Source organism: Pristiophorus japonicus, chromosome 15 (assembly GCF_044704955.1).
Source record: "Pristiophorus japonicus isolate sPriJap1 chromosome 15, sPriJap1.hap1, whole genome shotgun sequence".
Lineage (NCBI taxonomy): Eukaryota > Metazoa > Chordata > Chondrichthyes > Pristiophoridae > Pristiophorus > Pristiophorus japonicus.
This window is the reverse complement of record NC_091991.1, coordinates 56,800,337-56,823,708: the sequence shown is the minus strand read 5'-3', so window position 1 is coordinate 56,823,708 and position 23,372 is coordinate 56,800,337. Positions and strand designations below refer to the sequence as shown.

At 42.4% G+C, this 23,372-nt stretch overlaps 1 protein-coding gene across 6 annotated transcripts in view; it reads left to right on the top strand.

The window, feature by feature from the left end:
- LOC139280789 (protein kinase C and casein kinase substrate in neurons protein 2-like) overlaps nt 1-23,372 on the top strand; it is a 147,316-nt gene that overhangs the window by 25,316 nt on the left and 98,628 nt on the right. Inside the window, exon 2 of one of the 6 annotated variants that reach the window (XM_070900482.1) lies at nt 8,454-8,679. The exons of the other annotated variants lie outside the window; for them this stretch is intronic. The gene's annotated coding sequence lies outside the window, so the exon portion shown is untranslated. The remainder of the gene's footprint in view (nt 1-8,453; nt 8,680-23,372) is intronic. 6 annotated transcript variants of the gene reach the window in all.

The window sequence follows — 23,372 nt, the reverse complement described above, 5'->3', positions numbered from 1 at the left end:
CTGAAATGGCTTCTAATCACAGCAAGTTCCAGTGTAAAAGCCCATAGAAAGTCTGTGGACAAGTGTAAGTTGTGTAATGAACAGCTGGTGATGTTTGTATGCCCTTGACCGCAGAATCCGGACTTATTTTGGCCAGAACGGATTGTTCGGCTGTGGACTTGACAACAGTTATTTGTGTTGCTGTATGATTGAGCTGCACTTCTGCAGTGTGGAACTGGTCCTGCTCGTTTCTCTCAAGTGCTTTAATCCATTCAAGGCATTGTGTCCTTTAAGGGAAGGGACAAGAAAGAAACAAAACAAAGTAATCTTCCTTTCAGGGGGATTTTGTATAGCATTATTTCCAGGAATAGCTTACTGAAATTCCATTTGCGCTACTACCACAAAAGTTTTTGTAATGCAGTTTAATTTTGTTTCTGTAGCAATTTATAGCATTTGTGTTGTATTGTCAAGCAGATATAAGTCATGTGCTCCTTCACAATTGTGCTGAAATGCCTGAAGATTCCTGGCTTGAGCAAAAGTCTATCCTCGATTAAGTGATAGACTTAATCTACAGCTTTTATTCTCTATTCCTCTTCCAGCCCCCTGCTTTTAAAAATAAATCCTGTGTTGACGATTACTAGAATGCCATGGGAAAATTTGTCTCAATTTGATGAACAAACTGTAGATAGTCCCTGTAACTGGGGGAACTTGCTCAGATTGTTGAATGTTGCCTTGTGGTTTTCTAGCGTAGACTAATTCTGGTAAGTCTCTCATGGAGGACAAAACCCTTATTCTGCTTTGAAAAATAATCCAGGAAATTGTTAAGGAAAAGAGTAAATGGCCATATTCACAAGGCACACTGCAAGTGATATTCTGAAATGAAATCCTACTCTGATCAAATTAATTTACAAGCAAAGCGCTCAAATCAAATCTCTGTGACCCAGGTTTCTGCATCAGTCAGAGATGGTTCTCGTGTTGGCATGGATAATATCCAAACTGGCAAACTATTACAACAGTCCACCATGAATGGCCTAGGCTTGTGTACATGATCCGCTCCCAAGAGATTCTGATTTTTTTATTATTCGTTCCGGATGTGGGCGTTGCTGGCAAGGCCAGACTTTATGGTGTTCCCCATTTCACACATTTTCGGGACCTTAAATGACTTTACAAGTTATCACTTCTGTATGTGGCACATGCACAGAAAAGGGAACTCTTGAGTTGTGGGGCGGTTTAAAAGGCTTATTTAAGTGCTGATATAAACATGGTGAAGTCACTGCTAGCATGAATAGTTACAGTAACTCTGGTGCCATAATTTACTTTTTCACTCAGTCACTAAATGCATTATTCATTATGGGTACAGAACTGCATAGCCAACTTCCCCTATTGGTTTGAAAGTAAATATTGACAGTAAAGCTGGTTTCAAGTGTTATGAGTGGTTACTGAAAATGAAACACAGATGAAGTCTTTTATTCTGGTTTTTAGTAAAATAACTACGAGTTATATTTTCAGTTTAAGTGTTCAGCATACCGATTGCTTTAAATCCGACAAACCAGGACCAGGAACATGATGAGATTCAGGGCAATCATTTCCCAAATAAGTTGATAGAAAACTAGCAAATTATTAAATATTTTGAAATTATAAATCATTAATTAAATTCAGGACTGTCTAGTGATGGTTCCCCCTTACATATGTGTTGAACATGTTATTCCACCAACTTCTACATATTTTGGCTCAGTCAACACATGAAAAAGGCTCCACTTCCACACTTGCAATATTAGCCTTGTGATGAGCACCAGTTCACACTATGGTGGCAATGTCTCCTAATTTATCCCTACAGCAGCTCAAATCCACACTTGTGAATCTTGAAATGGTTATGGAATACCCGATCAGTTTCTTCACATAACCCTTCCAAGGCTCTATAAACATGTTTTTTTGCAATGTTAGATCTGGATATTTCAGGAACGAATGTTCTTCGTCTTCTTTTGTCCTTTATGTATTTTGTACTTTTCATGAAAGGTGCCTAATACATTGTTAACATCAAATACTTTTGCTGCTGAGTCAGCAGCTATCGCATGAAAAATATTTTCATGGCCCAGGAAGTTCTTTTCCTGTTGCTTATCTTTCTTTCACTGATGGCATTCCATCAATAACAGGTAGAACGTCCTGAAACCAGAAACCTCGGGACTGAGGCCATTCCGGTTTTGGGTTTTTGCCAGATTTCGGAGAAGAAATCCGACATCCTGAATCCGGAAACCACTGGGTCGAGTCTCTGGTATTTTTGGATTTCGGAGAAGAAATCCGAGGGGAGTATGTGGGTCAGGTGGGCGTCGGTTTGGGGTCATGGGGAATTCTGTACATACCCTGTGTGTGCCGTTTATTAAAAAAAATGTCCATTTTTCAGAACAGATTTCCGGATTCTGGACGACTCTGCCTTCCATGTAGCGTTAAAACTCCTGCGATCTGCCCAATGTCCGGTTTTCGAACAAGTTATAGTTTTTAGAACTCCGGATTTCGGGCGTTCTACCTGTATTGTCCTAACTCTTTTTATAGAATTCTGCGCAATCTTTAAATGCATGTCCCATCTTCTTGCAAAGGTTGCGCTGCTTTGGTACACAATAGTCTTTGCTAGGGTAAATTGCCCACAGTTTGCACATCAGGATGCCCATCTGCCAAATGACACATTTATTCACAAGATCAGCAAAGCTTAGACGTGCCATGGTTATGTGATATAACCCCTGACCAAGCCAAACATAATATTGGCTGGTAGGTGTTTGGCAGATCCTAACCGTTCAGGATCAAGCATTAATCAAATCTTCCACTTCAATGCATTGTTGCTTTGTTGCAAACTCCATCTTCTGATGCAAGTGACATCAACCACATTGCTACGTTAATCACATAATGCAATAGTTAAAACTTTTATCTCACTGTCCAATAGAACATATACATGGAGTTTACTCAATATAAAAAGAACCGTCCCAGTAAATTTATTTCAAGGATTTTCTCCTCATTAAAACTATTTAGACCAAAACCGATAGTTTTCTGTAGAATCTGCCTAGTGAAATAGCCGTGTAAGCTTCTCGCTCTCCTTTCTTCCTCGATACCATCCTTACTTCATGAGTGTGTAACATCCATGTTTGGCTTTAGGTCAGCATTTTCTCGATCTAAAATGCCAGCAGCATCCAACCCTTCCAGATCTGGAAGAAGAATTGTCCCCACTCTCCTTTTTAATAAATTGTCATTGTACTCTTAAAACAAAACAGTTTCTGGAATCTGTACAGTTCAGCTTCCTGTTTTTCCAATCGTGGTCACATAAACCCATGTGACATGATTGGTTTCATTGTTTCTGGCTCTACAGCAGTCATCTAATTAGGACATAGTCGACGTATTTACTGAGGCGTACGAAAGCATGGGACTTACGCTAAACATCTGTAAGACAAAGGTCCTCCACCAGCCTGTCCTCACCGCACAGCACTGCCCCCCCCCCCCCCCCCCCCCCCCCCCTCAGTCATAAAGATCTACGGTGCGGCCCTGGACACCGTGGACCACTTCCCATATCTCGGGAGCCTCCTATCAACAAGAGCAGGCATTGACGACAAGATCCAACACCACCTCCAGTGCAGCCTTCGGCCGCCTGAGGAAGAGTGTTTGAAGACTAGGCTCTCAAAACTGCCACCAAGCTCATGGTCACAGGGCTGTAGTAATACCTGCCCTCCTGTATGGCTGAGACATGGACCATGTCCAGCAGACACCAAGTTGCTGAAGAAATATCACCAACAATGTCTCCGCAAGATCCTACAAATCCCCTGGGAGGACAGGTGCACCAACATCAGCATCAGCGTCCTCGTCCAGGCTAACATCCCCAGCATTGAAGCACTGACCACACTCTTATCAGCTCCGCTGGGCAGGCCACATAGTTCGCATGTCAGACACGAGACTCCCAAAGCAAGTGCTCTACTCTGAACTCCTTCACGGCAAACGAGCCAAAAGTGGGCAGCGGAAACGCTACAAGGACACCCTCAAAGCCTCCCTGATAAAGTGCGATATCCCCATTGACACCTGGGAGTCCCTGGCCCAAGACCGCCCTAAGTGGAGGAAGTGCATCCAAGAGGGCACTGAGCTCCTCGAGTCTCATCGCCGAGAGCATGCAGAAATCAAGCACAGACAGCGGAAAGAGCGTGCGGCAAACCAGTCCCACCCACCCCTTCCCTCAACCACTATCTTTCCCACCTGTGACAGTCTGTGGCTCTCGTATTGGACTGTTCAGCCACCAAAGAACTCATTTCAGGAGTGGAAGCAAATCTTCCTCGATTCTGAGGAACTGCCTATGGTGGTGATGAATCCGCTTCCATAGTGGGTTTTTATGTATAGTTATACCATATGTGACTGAGTTGGTGTAACTAATTAACTCAAGGATTCATCTTTCAGACAATTTTCTTTTTTTCTTTCTCCGTCTCCTGAAGTGCTATCATGGCACTGCTTTCTCATGGTTCCCTTAATATCTGTTGCAACAAACACATATTTCCTCCAACAGTTTATGCTTCTGTTCCTGTTTGGTCATGCCCAGTGTGCTCCAGGACACCATCTTGGTCTCTTCCTCTTCATCCATACCTTGGGGATAAAAATGCATTGAATTGGCTTTTGTATGTACATTGACATCCACCTTTTAGTTCTCAGCCCACCTCCATTGATGTCAAGGCTGCTGTTATACTCTCAACACAGACCTAGCTGAGCTGAAACTTCCTCTAGCTTTGTGTCTGCAAAACTGACTCACTAATACCAATATGTCTCACTCAGGCCTTGATTCCATCAACCTCCACAGCTGACCACTGAGGCTAAGTTGGAAGCTATGGAATCTTGGTACACTGTGACCCTGAGCTGAGCTTCCTTTCCCACATCTGATCCATTATCAAGGTGACTTTCTTTCACCTCTGAATATCACTGACTTATGCCATTACCTCTTCCCCTACTGCTGCCTTGATCAGTGCCATTAATACTTTAAAACTTTATTTTTTTCTATGCTCTCTGAAATAGGCATCCCACCTCTAACCTCGCAAAATTGAACTTGATTTTAAACATCATAGCCTGCATCCTCATCATAACCAAGCCTTGCAATTTTCTCCTTGCCCAGCTGGCTGCCCATGCTCCAGGACATTGACTTTAAGATCCTCATTCTCCCTTTCTATGTCCTCATTGCACACTAGTCCAGAAGTACATCCCCCTTGTGCACCTTCTGCTCTAACACCAATTTACTACTTGTACCTCCATTCCTTCTGCTCCACCATCAGTGGCCACTCTTTCAACCACTTCAACTTTGCCCTCTTGAACGCCTCTCTAAATCCCTGCTATTTTCTTCCCTGTTTCAAAAGCCTCTTTAAAAACCTTTGCCTTCCTCCTCCCAACCCCCACGGCGGTCTCGTTCCTTTATCCCTCCTGCTTGGTGTCCACTTCCCTCTGCCCATTAGAGCACAGTGAAATGTCCTTCTGTTTGTAAGGAGAGCTATATAAAGTTGCATTTAATCCGATTTGTATCAATGTATGGAGCAGAACAAAATTGTACTTGTAAATAAATCTGACTGGAGAGCAACTATTGGATGCAGCATATCTTTGTATTAATGTTTTATGCCACCGTGGTAGGAACTAGTTGGTACTTGGAATTTCTTGCCTGCCATTTTCTGCTTATTCACCTTCAATTGGACAAATTTTTTTGCGTTCAGATAGCTTTAAAAATGTGCACATTTTTATTTTAAAAATTGACGCTGTGAATTAATTCACAAATAGATTATGGAAAATTTGGAAAGGATATGTAGTATCCCAATTCTGTTAAGCAGATTAAAAAATGTGTCCATTTATTTACATCTCACGATCCAATTTCTGCATTGTGAATAATGTGCACTTAGATAAGCCTAGCTATGAGCAAATGAAAATCTGCATTACCAGCAGCACAGGTCTCTAGGGCATCAGGATGGAAAAATGTTGTTAGAACTTGTATGAAGCAGGAACCTGACGCTTCAATCATTCACCTCAAAGATTGCACAGAATTCCACGTGACCATTATCAAACAATAAAGGCATTGTAATTAGTCTTCAATTACTAGTTGCACCATTTCCTAAGAATACTGCACATTATTAGGGGAAGGGGGAAAGAGAGCTGGACAAGACATACAGAGCGAAACTGTGCGGAAGTAGGTAATGTATTCCCAAATGTCTTTTTCTGAGTGAAAACCTTTTGCAAATAAAATCCATACTGTTGTGCAACATACATCTTAATAGTTTATGAAACCACAGCTGTTGATTTTTGTAATACAAGTTTCAAGCTAATTCTGTGTTTTAGATGGTGATTGAAATATGGGCCCGGATTTTTGAGGTGGTTAATGACTGCAAACGACCCGTCTGAAACTGACCACAACTACAGGATTTAGCGCATGCGCATCTAAAAGTGGAAATCCTGAAGTTGTGGTCAGTAATTCACTGCTTTGACACAGGCTGTGCTGTGGAGCCCCCCCGCCCCCCCCCACCCATCCCCGCACATAGCCAGCAATTGCTGAAATCATTGGAACTGACAAAATGTGCTAATATTACTAAATACCCCATTAAATGTTCAGCCTTGTTGGAATTGGTGTAACTGGGGTTTTAACAGCGCATTGACTACTAAGCAACTGTTCTTGCTCGGAAAAATTAATTTTTATATTTGTGGAATGTCAGATTTCTCCATTATGATAAAAATTATACATTTTAAGTGTGTTCATAATTCAGCTTCTACCTTATCACCATGTGAAAGTTCTCTAACATTTTTTAAAAATGTGGATAAAAGCTGCCTTTTATTTCTTGGTTTGCTGTCTGTCTGAGAATTCTTCAATGTGATTGGCTGCTTAGAGGGCTTGATGATGTCACTGCTGCAGCGCCCTTGGAATCCCCTATTCGTAGCGCTACAATCAATTACACCGAGAAACCTTACGTTTTCTTCAGAGATTGCGAGCTTTCTTTGAGGCCAGTGGCGGGTGCCTTTGCTTTGCCGCTGACTGCAAATTACGGGCCATAAGCTCTAAATTCCATCCTGTTTATTTGGTCTCATTTCTTGGGTTATACTTTTATCGAGTTCCATATAACTGAGTTAACTCAGATGAAATCACAAGTTGTCAGTGTGGAAAACTACATGTACAGATTTGCATCCCATTCCTCTGTTTTGTAGCATGTCAGGGCATTACTTGGAGCACTGTTGCCCAGTAGAAATCACTGACTAGCCACAGGCATGACTGGCTACACCGTTTTAGCCACCTACACTAATTTTTGTAAGATTAGAGTATCAAGGGCAAATGGAGTTGAGGTGCAGATCAGCCATGGTCTAATTCAATAGCAGAACAGGCTCAAAGGGCTGAATGCTCTATTCCTGTTCCTATGTTCCAAAACAGAGGGAGGCCATCTGGCCCATTGTGCTTGGGCATGAGAGATGACTGCTCGAATACAATTTCTCTATTCTTTCTGTGTAGTTTTAATATATTTTCTTCTAACTATTTTATCCAGTTACCTCTTAAATGTCATGCTGTAATATGAAGCTATCCATGCTTCTAACTCTAAATATGATCTAAATAGGAAGACTTGTAGTGGCTGTAGGTTTAATTCAGTGCAGACCTTGGAAACCATTCCCAAATAACCTCTTCCAGGGTTCAGGATAATATGAAGTGTGCTAATTGCTGGTCGCTCAGCAAATATATGTGAAGGTTACTTTGCGTCTGTACTGATTTTCAAGTTCTAGTCCAGAAGCAGCCAGTCCATATTTGGCCCAGACCAAACTCCTTTAGCACTCCGTTCTTCATGTACTCTTGGTGCAGAATGATCTATGAATTTTACTTGGGGATGACTTTTTCTGTTCTTATCAAATTTTATATCATGTTGGTATTGCCGGTAGTACGTCATGTAACTGAAGCTGTTGTCATCATCTGGATTTGTTGATAAATAATCTTTTCTTTTGCTTATCTAGGTGCATGGTCTCAATTTTTAAGTTTTGAAAATCTTAAAATTAAAACATTAGACTGAGGCATTTGAAAGATTCAAAAGATGGGAAACAAAAAAAGAAAAGCTATGAGCATTAGAAATCTGAAGTCAAACAGAAAAGCTGGAAGTAAGCAAGTCAGTCAGCATCTTTTTGTAGAAAAAAAAATTCCTAGGATTTGGGCAACGGTGACAAGGCTGCATTTATTCCTCATCTCTTGTTGCCTTGCGAAGGTGGTGGTTGGGGGCCACCTTCCTGCATAACGATTGTTTGTACATCTGAGTGACTTCATGGATCATTTCAGAGAGCATTAATCATATAATGTGGACCCGCGTCATGTATTCGCCAGACTGGGTAGGGTTTGACAGGTTCCCATTCCTAAAGGACATTAGTGAATTAGTTGAGTTTTTATAACCTAGCCCTACAATTTACAATGATTGTTGTATATTCAATGAATTCTTATGCCGATGTTATGTTTACCACAGGCCACAAAGGAAATAGTGCTGAGGAATGTGACCGTTTCCAATTGAACAACAGACGACAAGCTAAGTGTTTCTGAATGCTGAGAGCCAGTAAGACTGTGGGGGGAAAATTCAGTACCTTGGCGTCTCCAGTTACCGCTGGTGCTGATGCAGTAGCTCTGGGGCAAGGCGTATCCAGCGACGCACGGCAAATCCGGGCCTCTTGTTAATGCTGCCGGTACAAGGCCAGGTAGGTCATTGATGTCTGTGAGCGTGCAACGCTCACTGGCCATCCGATCTGGAAAATTCATTGTCGCCACTTACCTTAGCGCCTCAATCAGACAGCGACAGGGAGAGCTGGCGGGCAGGTTTAGGAAGCTGGCTCCAGTGACATTATTTAGAGGCATCAGCATTAATCACTCCCAGCTGTCAGGGAAGGTTAGTTTCAGTGGTTTCTTGTCATTTTCACCCACTAAGAAGTTCCTATGAGTAATTTCAAGCTTATTTTGTATCAGCAGTCTTCTGGAAACTACAAAGTAGCTACATTTATTGTTCAAAGATTCAAACTATTACACTTAGCAACATTAATGGGGGCTGTACTGGAATGCCACCTCGCCCTCCAGAATCTATGGCGGAGTAAGCATAGGCAGCGAGAATTGCGGAACCGTGCATAGAGGGATGAGGAGGGACATCAGGGCTCACACCAGGAGGCCTTACCCTCCAAGGGTATTCTGACAACATTTCTCCTACCTTCAATTAAACGACAAGCATTACATTAGACAGCTCCGCATCACCAAGGTGGTGGTCATAGAACTCTGCACCTCCTCCAAACAGACCTCCAGCCTCACACCAGGATGATTTAAACCCCAGGTCCCTTTTGCTCCCCACAATCCCCATTATACCTTCTCTGTGTCCTCCTGGGTGCAACGGTGAAATGAAAGTGACCACAAAATATTGCAAACTCCATTAGTAAATGTTTACATAAACATATCACACATCACATTCATTCTAATAACTAATGACCCTTGTGCCTGCCATAGTTGAATAGCTGTCATTGTGTGCAAGGTGTGAGATGTGGTTGTGAGTACTGGTAGCTAGAAATTGTTGGTGAGTGAGTGCTGGGATGTGGTGCTTTGGACAATGTGTGAATAATATGGTACAGATGGTGGTATGTAGCATTGTTGAGCCATTCAATCACCCTGATTACCCGACTGAGGTGACTTTGCCATGAGCATACCTGCTTCAGTTCTCTGGGTACTTCTCCTTGTGCTTCTCCTTGCTGAGGTAACTGCATAGCCAGCCATGCTAAGACTGAGGTACTGCAGTATCAATGAGCCTCCCCTTTAAGTACTGAGAAAAGCTTGTGGCAATGATGAGTTGTGATTAGACAGCACCCGATATTGATCCACGTGTAGTGCCAATGAACTAGGCCTTTAAGACTTGCATCATTTCTTTGAACAGTGAGAATGAGTTTTGCGTGCAGTCTAAATAAAGCATTAACGTCTGGTGCTAAGTCTCAAACATTTCAAATGATTTCGCCCATTCCTGGGCTATAATGAATTTCTAGAATGTCTATAATTTATTGAGATACATTCCTATTCCAATTCTCTCCTAGCTGTCCTCCTACCTTGCACCCTCCATAAACTTAAGCTTATCCAAAACTCTGCTGCCTGTATCTGAAGGAACCAAGTCCCATTTACCCATCACCCCTGTGCTCGCTGCCCTAAATTGGCTCCTTGTCCGGTAACGCCTCGATTTTTAAAATTCTCATCCTTGTTTTCAAATCCCTCCATGGCTTCTCCCCATCCTATCTCTAACCTCCTCCAGCCTACAACAGTCCAAGATCTGAGCGCTCCTTCAATTCTAGCATCTTGTGCATCCCCTATTTTAACCGCTCCACCATTGGCTGTCTAGGCCCTAAGCTCTAGAATTCCTTGCCTAAAACTCTCAGCCTCTCTACCTCTCTCGCCTAATAGAAACGTAGAAACATTCGGCCCTCGGAACCTGCACCATCATTCAATATGATCATGGCCAATCATGCAACTTCAGTACCCCATTCCTGCTTTCTCTCCATACCCCTTGATCCCTTTAGCCGTAAGGGCCACATTTAACATTCTTTTGAATATATCTAACGAACTGGCCTCAACAACATTCTGTGGTAGAGAATTCCACAGGTTTCCAATTCTCTGAGTGAAGAAGTTTCTCCTCATCTCGGTCCTAAGTGGCTTACCCCTTATCCTTAGACTGTGACCCCTGGTTCTGGACTTCCCCAACATCGGAAACATTCTTCCTGCATCTACCCTGTCTAATCCCGTCAGAATTTTATATGTTTCTATGAGATCTCCTCTCATTCTTCTAAATTCTAGTGAATATAAGCCAAGTCGATCCAGTCTTTCTTCATATGTCAGTCCTGCCATCCCGGGAATCAGTCTGGTGAACCTTCGCTGCACTCCCTCAATAGCAAGAATGTCCTCCTTCAGATTAGGAGACCAAAACTGTACACAATATTCAAGGTGAGGCCTCACCAAGGCCCTGTACAACTGCAGTAAGACCTCCCTGCTCAAATCCTCTCTCTGAAGGCCAACATGCCATTTGCCGTCTTCACTGCCTGCTGTACCTGTATGCCAACTTTTAATGACTGATGGTACCATGACACCGAGTCTCGTTACACCTCCCCTTTTCCTAATCTGTCACCATTCAGATAATCTGCCTTCCTGTTTTTGCCACAAGTGGATAACCTCACATTGATCTACATTATACTGCATCTGCCATGCATTTGCCCACTCACCCAACCTGTCCAAGTCACCCTGCAGACTCTTAGCATCCTTCTCACAGCTCTCACTGCCACCCAGCTTAGTGTCATCTGCAAACTTGGAGATATTACATTCAATTCCTTCTTCTAAATCATTAATGTATATTGTAAATAGCTGGGGTCCCAGCACTGAACCTTGCGGTACCCCACTAGTCACTGCCTGCCATTCTGAAAAGGATCCGTTTATTCCTGCTCTTTGCTTCCTGTCTGCCAACCAGTTCTCTATCCACGTCAATACATTACCCCCAATACCATGTGCTTTAATTTTGCACACTAATCTCTTGTGTGGGACCTTGTCAAAAGCCTTTTGAAAGTCCAAATACACCACATCCACTGGTTCTCCCTCGTCCACTCTACTAGTTACATCCTCAAAAAATTCTAGAAGATTTGTCAAGCATGATTTCCCTTTCATAAATCCATGCTGACTTGGACCGATCCTGTCACTGCTTTCCAAATGCGTTGCTATTACGTCTTTAATAATTGATTCCAACATTCCCCACTACCAATGTCAGGCTATAACCGGTCTATAATTCCCTGTTTTCTCTTCCTTTTTTAAAAAGTGGGGTTATATTAACTACCCTCCAATAGGAACTGATCCAGAGTCTATAGAATGTTGGAAAATGACCAATGCATCCACTATTTCTAGGGCCACTTCCTTAGTCTGCATCCCAGAATACTTATCGGGCCCTGGGGATTTATCGGCCTTCAATCCCATCAATTTCCCTAACACAATTTCCTGATAAGGATTTCCTTCAGTTCCTCCCTGCTAGACCCTTGGTCCCCTATTATTTTCGGGAGGTTATTCGTGTCATCCTTAGTGAAGACAGAACCAAAGTATTTGTTGAATTGGTCTGCCATTTCTTTGTTCCCCATTATAAATTCACCTGATTCTGACTGCAAGGGACCTACATTAGTCTTCACCAATTTTTTTCTCTTTACATATCTATAGAAACATTTGCAGTCAGTTTTTATGTTCCCTGCAAGCTTACTCTCGTACTCTATTTTCCCCCTCCTAATTAAACCCTTAGTCCTCCTCTGCTGGATTCTAAATTTCTCCCAGTCCTCGGGTTTGCTGCTTTTTCTGGCCAATTTATATGCCTCTTCCTTGGATTTAACACTATCTCTAATTTCCCTTGTTAGCCATGGTTGAGCCACCTTCCCCTTTTTATTTTTATGACAGACAGGGATGTACAATTGTTGTAGTTCATCTATGTGATCTTTAAATGTCTGCCATTGCCTATCCACCGTCAACCCTTTAAGTATCATTCGCCAGTCTATCCCAGCCAGTTCACGTCTCATACCATCGAAGTTACCTTTCCTTAAGTTCGGACCCTAGTCTCTGAATTAACTGTGACACTCACCATCTTAATGAAGAATTCTACCATATTATGGTCACTCTTCCCCAAGGGGCCTCACACGACCAGATTGCTAATTAATCCTCTCTCATTACACAAGACCCAGTCTAGGATGGCCTGCTCTCTAGTTGGTTCCTCGACATATTGGTCTAGAAAACCATCCCTTAAACCCTCCAGGCAATCCTCCTCCACTGTACTGCTACCAGTTTGGTTAGCCCAATCTATATGTAGATCAAAGTCACCCATGATAACTGCTGTACCCTGATTGCACACGTCCCTAATTTCCTGTTTGATGCCATCCCCAACCTCCCTACTTCTGTTTGGTGGTCTGTACACAACTACCACTAACCTTTTCCGCCCTTTGGTGTTTTGCAGCTCCACCCATATAGATTCCACATCATCCAAGCTAATGTCCTTCCTTACTATTGCGTTAATCTCTTTTTATCCAGTTACGTTATCCCACCTCCTTTTCCTTCCTGTCTATCCTTCCTGAATATTGAATACCCCTGGATGTTGAGTTCCCAGCCTTGGTCACCCTGGAGCCATGTCTTCATAATCCCAAGTACATCATATTCGTTAACAGCTATCCGCGCAGTTAATTCATCCACCTTATTACGAATGCTCCTCGCATTGAGACTCAGAGCTTTCAGACTTGTTTTTTTAACACTCTTTGTCCTTTTAAAATTATGTTGTAATGTGGCCCTTTTTGATTTTTGCCCTTGATTTTTTTGCCCTCCACTCTTGGTTTTCTTCTTCCTACCTTTTGCTTCTGCCCCCTTTTTACTTCCCTCTGCCTCCCTGCGTAGATTCCCATCACTCTGCCATATTAGTTTAACCCCTCGCCAATAGCATGAGCAAACACTCCGCCTATGACATTGGTTCTGCTCCTGCCCAGGTGCAGACGTGCAGACCGTCTGGTTTTTACTGGTCCCACCTCTCCCATGGAATGGGTTCCACTGTCCCAGGAATTTGAATCCCTCCCCCTTGCAGCACCAGTCAAGCCACGTATTCATCTGAACTATCCTGCTAATCCTACTCTTGACTAGCATGTGGCACTGGTAGTAATCCTGAGATTTCTACCTTTTTGAGGTCCTACTTTTTACTTTAACTCCTAGCTCCCTAAATTCAGCCTGTAGGACCTCATCCTGTTTTTTACCAATATCATTGGTACCTATATGCACCACGACAGCTGGCTGTTCACCCTCCCCCTCCAGAATGCCCTGTAGCAGCTCCGAGACATCCTTGACCCTTGCACCAGAGAGGCAACATACTATCCTGGAGTCTCGTTTGCGGCCACAGAAACGTCTATCTATTCTCCCTTACAATAGAATCCCCTATCACTATAGCTCTCCCACTCTTTTTCCTGCCCTCCTGTGCAGCAGAGCCACCCATGGTGCCATGAACTTGGCTGCTGCTGCCGCCTTCCGCTGATGAAGCATCTCCCCCAACAGTACCCAAAATGGTATATCAGTTTTGGAGGGAAATAACCGCAGGGAACCCCTGCACTACCTTCCTTCCCTGCTCTTCCTGCTGGTCACCCATTCCCTATCTGCCTATGTAACCTTTACCTGCGGTGTGACCAATTTACTAAACGTGCTATTCACGACATCCTCAGCATCGCGGATGCTCCAGAGTGAATCCATGCGCAGCTCCAGTGTCGCAATGCGGTCTGTCAGGAGCTGCAACTGGACACACTTTCTGCACACCTAGTAGTCAGGGACATTGGAAGCGTCCCTGATTTCCCACATAGCACAGGAGGAGCATGACACGAGTCTGGGCTCTCCTGCTATGACTTAACCCTTAAATTAACTTAATTTGGCAACAATGCCAAATGTTACCTACTGATAAGAAAAGAAAAAGATAAAATACTCACCAATCCACCAGCCAATCACTTACCTGCTTGGCTGTGACGTCACACTTCGATTTCTTTTTACTTCTTTGTTTACTTTCTGTCCCTGCACCAGCTGGCCTCCTCCCGACTGCCGCTGCTCCAAGCTGCTGCCGCTCTTTGTAATCCTGCGTCCGCTCCTCTCGCGATGCTGGCCTCCCGACTGCCGCTGCTCCAAGCTGCCACCTCCTTTTAAGTCGTTCCTTAAAACCTACCTCTTGCCAACCTTTTGGTCACCGATCTTAATATCTCCTTATGTGGCTCCTGTGAAGCGCCATGGGACATTTTATTATGTTATATAAATACAAGTTATTGTTGAAAGTAACTGATAATTCTGAACAGCTGACAATGTTCTATTACCATCTATGCAGAGAAGTTGAACATAAAAGAGAGAGATATTCCAGTTCTTAGAAATGACATGACTGTGACCTATGTATTTACTTTTTACCATTAATAAGGAAAGACATACTTGTCATAGAGTGAGTGCATCGAAGGTTCACTAGACTGGTTCCTGGAATGAGGGGATTGCCTTATGAGGAGAGATTGAGTAGACTAGGCCTATATTCCTTAGAGTTTAGAAGAATGCGAGGTCATCTAATTGAAACATATGGAATTCTTAAGGGGCTTGATAGGGTTAATGCTGGGAAAATGTTTCCCCTGGCTGGGGAATCTAGAACATTAGGTCACAGTCACAGAATAATGGGTAGGTCATTTAGGGCTGAGATGAGGAGAAATTTCTTCACTCAAAGGGTTGTGAATCTTTGGAATTCTCTACGCCAGAGAGCTGTGGATGCTCAGTCGAGTATATTCAAGACAGAGGTCGCTTCATTTTTGGGAACAAGGGGAATTAAGGGGTGTGGCGATCGTGTGGGAAGGTGGAGTTGAGTTGGAAGATCAGCCATGATCTTGATGAATGGCTAATAGGCTCTAAGGATCAAATGGCCTACTCTAGCTCATATTTCTTAAGTTTTTAAGTTATTACATAAAAACATACCAATTCTGCGATGTGTCAGCTTTCCTGATAGCACAAACACCATAACATTAATATCAAGTTCTGCTGCAAGGTAACTGTTATTAGTTACAATTAATCAAGTGGTTAAAGAGTATCAACTAGGACAAAGGGTCAGAAAATAATTTGTGGATCAGAATGTGTTGAAACTTTCTGTGGATTTATTTACTGGCCTTCAGATCTCTTTTGGAGTTATCTTTACTTTATAGGGAGTGCTTCACGAATTTGCGTGAAATCCTTGTGCAGGGGCCATGCCAATCTTCAGTGTTCACATTTCAGAATATGTGAGAAATTGTTGGTTTATGGTCTAATAACTGGTTTAAACTTGTTTACAGGTTGGTGATCAGTTACATATTCAGCAAGCGTTATTTTAGACCGAACATTTTTGTCTAAGTAGATATTTGTTTTGGTTAACATGCTTCTTTTGCTTAAGGTGCAGCTCAATCCATATCAAATGGATGCAAGTCAGCCTAGGTGAACTGACCTTTAAGTTGGTTTCTTAAATATATGTAGCATTTTAAATGGTTGGTTTGAAAGTTAGCGCTTTTTTTGCATAAATTATATTTACATTTACACTGGTGCATTACCTTTTGTTGCTGTGGCGGCCTGATTCTTAACAAAACTCCTTTTACGGAGATGGTCTGGTTTCCAGCTGCTATTTCATTGCACCAAGCAGAGTGTGCAGGATGGGCATTCTTTGGAGTTATAATGATGCTGGTAGGTTGGAGGAGAAAACCATTCTTGAAGGAACAAGAAAAGTAGATGTGATTACTCCTCGAGTGTTATGTACCCTTATCCAGACAGTCCTGTAAGACACTTTGGTGCCTCAGTTTCAGAAGGGATGTTGTCACATTGATTTACCATCTTAAAGAGGCTGACCTGCAGGTGACTTCTATTCCATGGAAAGCTCAAACATAAGAACATAAGAAATAGGAACAGGAGTAGGCCATAAGGCCCCTCAAGCCTGCTCCACCATTCAATAAGATCATGGCTGATCTGATCATGGACTCTGCTCCACTTCCCCACCCGCTCCACATAACCCTTTATCCCCTTATTGTTTAAGAAACTATCTATTTCTGTCTTAAATTTCAATGTTCCAGCTTCCACAGCTCTCTGAGGCAGCGAATTCCACAGATTTACAACCCTCTGAGAGAAGAAATTTCTCCTCATCGCTCTCTTAAATGGGCGGCCCCTTATTCTAAGATCATGCCCTCTAGTTCTGGTCTCCCATTAGTGGAAGCATCCTTTCTGTGTCCACCTTGTCAAGCCCCCTCATAATCTTGTACGTTTCGATAAGATCACTTCTCATTAATCTGAATTCCAATGAGTAGAGGCCCAACCTACTCAACCTTTCCTCATAGGTCATCCCCCTCCTCCCCGGAATCAACCTTCTCTGAACTGCCTCCAAAGCAAGTATATCCTTTTGTAAATATGGAAACCAAAACTGCACGTAATAATTCCAGGTGTGGCCTCACCAATACCTTATATAGCTGTTGCAAGACTTCCCTGCTTTTATACTCTATCCCCTTTGCAATAAAGACCAAGATACCATTGGCCTTCCTGATCACTTGCTGTACCTGCATACTATCCTTTTGCATTTCATGCACAAGTACCCCCCAGGTCCCGCTGTACTGCGGCACTTTGCAACCTTTCTCCATTTAAATAATAATTTGCTCTTTGATTTTTTTTTTCTGCCAAAGTGCATGACCTCACACTTTCCAACATTACACTCCATCTGCCAAATTTTTGCCCACTCACTTATAGCCTGTCTGTCCTTTTTGCAGATTTTTTGTGACCTCCTCACACTGCTTTTCCTCCCATCTTTGTATCATCAGCAAACTTGGCTACGTTACTTAGTTCCTTCTCTCAAGTCATTACTATAGATTGTAAATAGTTGGGGTCCCAGCCCTGATCCTTGCGGCACCTCACTAGTTACTGGTTGCAAATCAGAGAATGAACCATTTATCCCGACTCTGTTTTCTGTTAGTTAGCCAATCCTCTATCCATGCTAATATATGACCCCAACCCCGTGAACTTTTATCTTGTGCAGTAACCTTTTTATGTGGCACCTTGTCAAATGCCTTCTGGAAATCTAAATACACATCTATTAGTTCCCCTTTATCCACCCTGTTCATTAAATCCTCAAAGAACTCCAGCAAATTTGTCAAACATGTCTTCCCTTTCATAAATCCATGCTGACTCTGCCTGACCGAATCTTGCTTTTCCAAATGTCCTGCTACTGCTTCTTTAATAATGGACTCCAACATTTTCCAAATCACAGATGTTAGACTAACTGATCTATAATTTCCTCATTTTTGTTTGCCTCCTTTTTTAAATAGGGGTGTTACATTTGCAGTTTTCCAATCTGCTGGGACCTCCCCTGAATCCAGGGAATTTTGGTAAATTACAACCAATGCATCCACAATCCCTGCCGCTGCTTCTTTTAAGACCCTAAGATGCAAGCCATCAGGTTCAGGGGATTTATCTGCCTTTAGTCCCATTATCTTACTGAGTACCATCTCCTTAGTCATTGTGATTGTGTTAAGTTCCTTCCCACCCCCCCTCCCCTTGACTATCCATTGTTGGAATATTGTTAGTGCCCTTTACCGTAAAGACTGATACAAAATATTTGTTCAGAGTTTCTGCCATCTCCATGTTCCCCATTACTAATTCCCCGGTCTCGTCCTCTAGTGGACCAACATTTACTTTAGCCGCTCTTTTCCTTTTTATATACCTATAGAAACTCATGCTATCTGTTTTTATATTTTGCGCGAGTTTACTTTCATAGTCTATCTTCCCTATCGTTCTTTGTTGGCCTTCCCAGTCTTCCCACTAGTTTTAGCCACTTCATATGCCCTTATTTTTAATTGGATACCGTCCTTAATTTCCTTAGTTAGTCACGGATAACTATCTTTTCTCTTACACCCTTTCCTCTTCACTGGAATATCTTCCTGGAGGTCATTTATGCATTTTATGTCACTGGATCCTTTCGAGCCACTAACAGTGCAATATGCTAAATCAGTCCAAGGAAGTCTAAGGCTTGTGAAGCTTTCTGCAGTTGGGATCTATTCCCTTGAATTTTGTGTCATTGTTTAATGCAGGCAAAAAAAGTAGTCGTGAGCTGCCATAAATTGAAATAGTCATGTACATTGACACTTGTCTAACCTGCAGGACAGCCTATGTGTTAGTAAGTAACTATGCAGTTAAATTGTGGTTCAGAGCTTTGATCAATAGAAACATAGAAACATAGAAAATAGGTGCAGGAGTAGGCCATTCGAGCCTGCACCATCATTCAATAAGATCATGGCTGATCGTTCCCTCAGTACCCCTTTTCTGCTTTCTCTGCATACCCCTTGATCCCCTTAGCCGTAAGGGTCATATCTAACCCCCTCTTTAATATATCCAATGAACTGGCATCAACAACTCTCTGCGGCAGGGAATTCCACAAGTTAACAACTCTGAGTGAAGAAGTTTCTCCTCATCTCAGTCCTAAAATGGCCAACCCCTTATCCTAAGACTGTGTCCCCTGGTTCTGGACTTCCCCAACATTGGGAACATTCTACCCGCATCTAACCTGTCCCATCCCGTCAGAATCTTGTATGTTTCTATGAGATCCCCTCTCATCCTTCTAAACTCCAATGTATAAAGGCCCAGTTGATCCAGTCTCTCCTCATATGTCAGTCCAGCCATTCCGGGAATCAGTCTGGTGAACCTTCGCTGCACTCACTCAATAGCAAGAACGTCCTTCCTCAGATTAGGAGACCAGAACTGAACACAATATTCCAGGTGAGGCCTCACCAAGGCCTTGTGCAACTGCAGCAAGACCTCCCTGCTCCTATACTCAAGTCCCCGAGCTATGAAGGCCAATATACCATTTGCCTTCTTCACCGCCTGCTGTACCTGTAAACCAACTTTCAATGACTGATGAACCATGACACCCAGGTCTCGTTGCACCTCCCCTTTTCCTGATCTGCCGCCATTCAGATAATCTGTCTTCGCGTTTTTGCCCAAAAAGTGGATAACCTCACATTTATCCACATTATACTGTATCTGCCATGCATTTGCCCACTCACCTAACCTGTCCAAGTCACCCTGCAGCCTCTTAGCGTCCCCCTCACAGCTCACACCGCCGCCCAGTTTAGTGTCATCTGGAAACTTGGAGATATTACACTCAATTTCTTCATCTAAATCATTAATGTTATGGTAAAGAGCTGGGGTCCCAGCACTGAACCCTGCGGCACTCCACTAGTCACTGCCTGCCATTCTGAAAAGGACCCGTTTATCACGACTCTCTGCTTCGTGTCTGCCAACCAGTTCTCTATCCACGTCAGTATATTACCCCCAATACCATGTGCTTTGATTTTGCACACTAATCTCTTGTGTGGGACCTTGTCAAAAGCCTTTTGAAAGTCCAAAGACACCACATCCACTGGTTCTCCCTTGTCCACTCTACTAGTTACAGCCTCACAAAATTCCAGAAGATTTGTCAAGCATGATTTCCACTTTATAAATCCATGCTGACTTGAACCGATCCTGTCAAAGCTTTCCAAATGCGCCGCTATTTCATCCTTAATGATTGATTCCAACATTTTCCCTACTACTGATGTCAAGCTAACCGGTCTATAATTACCCGCTTTCTCTCTCCCTCCCTTTTTAAAAAGTGGCGTTACATTAGCTACCCTCCAGTCCATAGGAACTAATCCAGAGTCGATAGACTGTTGGAAAATGATCACCAATGCATCCACTATTTCTAGGGCCACTTCCTTAAGTTCTGTGGGGTGCAGACTATCAGGCCCAGGGGATTTATCGGCCTTCAATCCCATCAATTTCCCTAACACAATTTCCTACCTAATAAGGATATCCTTCAGTTCCTCCTCCTCACTAGATCCTCGGTCCCCTGGTACTTCCGGAAGGTTATTTGTGTCTTCCTTCGTGAAGACAGAACCAAAGTATTTGTTCAATTGGTCTGCCATTTCTTTGGTCCCCATTATAAATTCACCTGAATCCAACTACAAGAGACCTACGTTTGTCTTCATTAACCTTTTTCTCTTCACATATCTATAGAAGCTTTTGCAGTCAGTTTTTATGTTCCTGGCAAGCTTCTTCTCGTATTTTCCCCCTCTTAATTAAACCCTTTATCCTCCTCTGCTGAATTCAAAATTTCTCCCAGTCCTCAGGTTTGCTGCTTTTTCTAGCCAGTTTATATGCCTCTTCCTTGGATTTAACACTATCCTTAATTTCCCTTGTTAGCCACGGTTGAGCCACCTTCCCCATTTTATTTTTACTCCAGGCAGGGATGTACAATTGCTGAAGTTCATCCATGTGATCTTTAAATGTTTGCCATTGCCTATCCATCGTCAACCCTTTAAGTATCATTTGCCAGTCTATTCTAGCCAATTCACGCCTCAAACCATCGAAGTTACCTTTCCTTAAGTTCAAGACCCTAGTTTCTGAATTAACTGTCATACTCCATCTCAATAAAGAATTGTTCCATGTTATGGTCACTCTTCCCCAAGAGGCCTCGCACAACAAGATTGCTAATTAGTCCTTTGTCATTACACATCACCCAGTCTAGGATGGCCAGCTCCCTAGTTGGTTCCTATGATGAGCGAAGCCAGGCTTAGTTTTGTTGCCATTGTACACCAACACCTATTGTAATCAGGAACCTCAAAGAAGTGGTATCAGTTTCAAGTTACACAGATTGCTGTCCCTAAGATACAGCGGTTGGATTATTTTACTCCTTGATTGCTAGATTTACAGAATGAAGGCTAACATTGGACATTATTTTTTTGTTTAGACTATTGTTGCAATGATTTTTGTGCTGGTGGGGGTGGGGGGGGGAGGGTGCGCGGTGGGAGGGGTGCACATGATTTAGAATAAATCAATTGCTTGGTTGTATTTAAAGTAGTAAATTAAGCTGGGCAATGAAACATAAATATACTGTTACAGACAATAATGTATACAGGCTGAGCGCCCGAAATTCGTAATGTTCCGAAATCTTGACATCGCGCTGATCCAGGTCGCCTGGAATCCGGAAAATGTTCCGAAAATTGACATTTTTTAAAACCGATTACTGCTGCGAGTTGGGCCTAGGGAGGGGGAAAACGCCCCCCCCAAAAATTCCAACAAAAAACAATTCACAAAACCCTTACCTACTAAATTGCTGAAAAAGAATTTAAAAAAAAAAAACTTTTTTGCGGGTCTTCAATGCAAGTTTTCCCGACCCCTGACCCGCTGCTGAACCCGGAACTGCCGCCCCTCCCCCTTACCTCGGCCCAGAGGTTTCTGGATTCTGGATGTTGAAAAGACGTTATGGAATCCGGAAACACCTGAACCTCGGCCCGGGCGTTTCCGGATTCGGGATGTCAGAAAGATGTTCCGGATTTTGGGTATTTCCAGATTTCGGAACGGCCTTTATTCCGAGGTTTCCGGATTTCAGATGCTCTATCTGTATATTCTTGAGGCCATATCACTTTAATGGGATCAAGAATTGTCATTTTGGAGAATGGAATGTGTTTAGACATAGCCGGTTTAATTTTAAACATAACGTATAACATTTTGAAGTCTGAAATCTTCTGGATAGTCAATTTAGCATTCAAAATTGTGAAATTTATAGTAAGTAAATGTTTTTGTTTCCTGCAGTTTTAATGGTGCCCTACTTTTAACATGATGATTGGGGAATGTCTATGCAATGTAACCTAGTAAAGTGACCAAAGTACCACTAGCAATCAAATTCTACTTGAATTTATTGATTACATATAGTCTTGTGTATGGTGCAAAGTTCCTATACAGTTTAACCTTACTTCAGCTGTCATGATTTTTCAGTCAAGCTTTATCTGTTAACATTACTAAGGTCAACATTCCAGTCACATTTTTCCTATCACACTTGGCTCAAAGAATAATGGCATCAAATCAGAACTAAAGAGATAGAGAATATACATTTCAAAAGCAATATAAATATTTAGAAAACTGTCAAATGGGAAAGTATAAGGACTTCTGGAAAAACTATCCTGAATGACTAGTCAGGAAGACCTAAATAATATGAAAAAAGAGGAAATGATGAACCAACCATAAGAACATAAGAATCAGGAGTAGGCCATACGGCTCCTCGAGCCTGCTCACTCAATACATTTTTTGAGAAAAAAAATGGCCACCATTTTTTTCTCATCTGTAATGCCCAAAATAAAGTATCAAGCTAGATCAAAAATTTTTTTAAAAAATTTAATATTTCACAGTAATATGATTAAGCTTAGCTATCGAATTGTCTGGATGCAAGGATTCAGACTAGAATTATCCAGACTGGGCTACATTCTGTGGTGTTCACTTATCTACATTAAAAAAAATCTCCCCAAAGTGAACTTAAGCCAACATTAGATGCAGTTTATATTGGCTGTCACACTCATTACGTCACAAGATGCTGAGATACTGTGTTGTCCTCTTTTGATTTTTTTAACTGTTTTATTCATACACATTTCAGGGATGTATTTTCAATCTGAATGCTTTGATTTGAGCTTCTTATTGAATAATATTGTCAAAGGAGCAAGATTTATTTTTTATTGTTTATTTTCACTATTTGTGCGTAACTTTAAAAAATTTAAAATCCTCATACAAGGCTATATGAAGGTGCTTTGCCTGGCATCAGTCACTATGTTCTGTTCTTATGTCTCAAATAAAGCAATGTGACTGAGTACTGTAGACTTGAGCAAGTGTGACCTTAGTGTCTCTATTCTGACTCCAGAGTGCTGGCACAGTATGGGAGGCCTGCTTATATGTAGTGCTCCCAAAGGATGCTGGGATCCCTTGGGACTCCAACAGATGCGCCCTCTGGTGGCAGTAGAACGCTGGTTACAAGGTGTTGCATACATAACAGTTCTTGTAA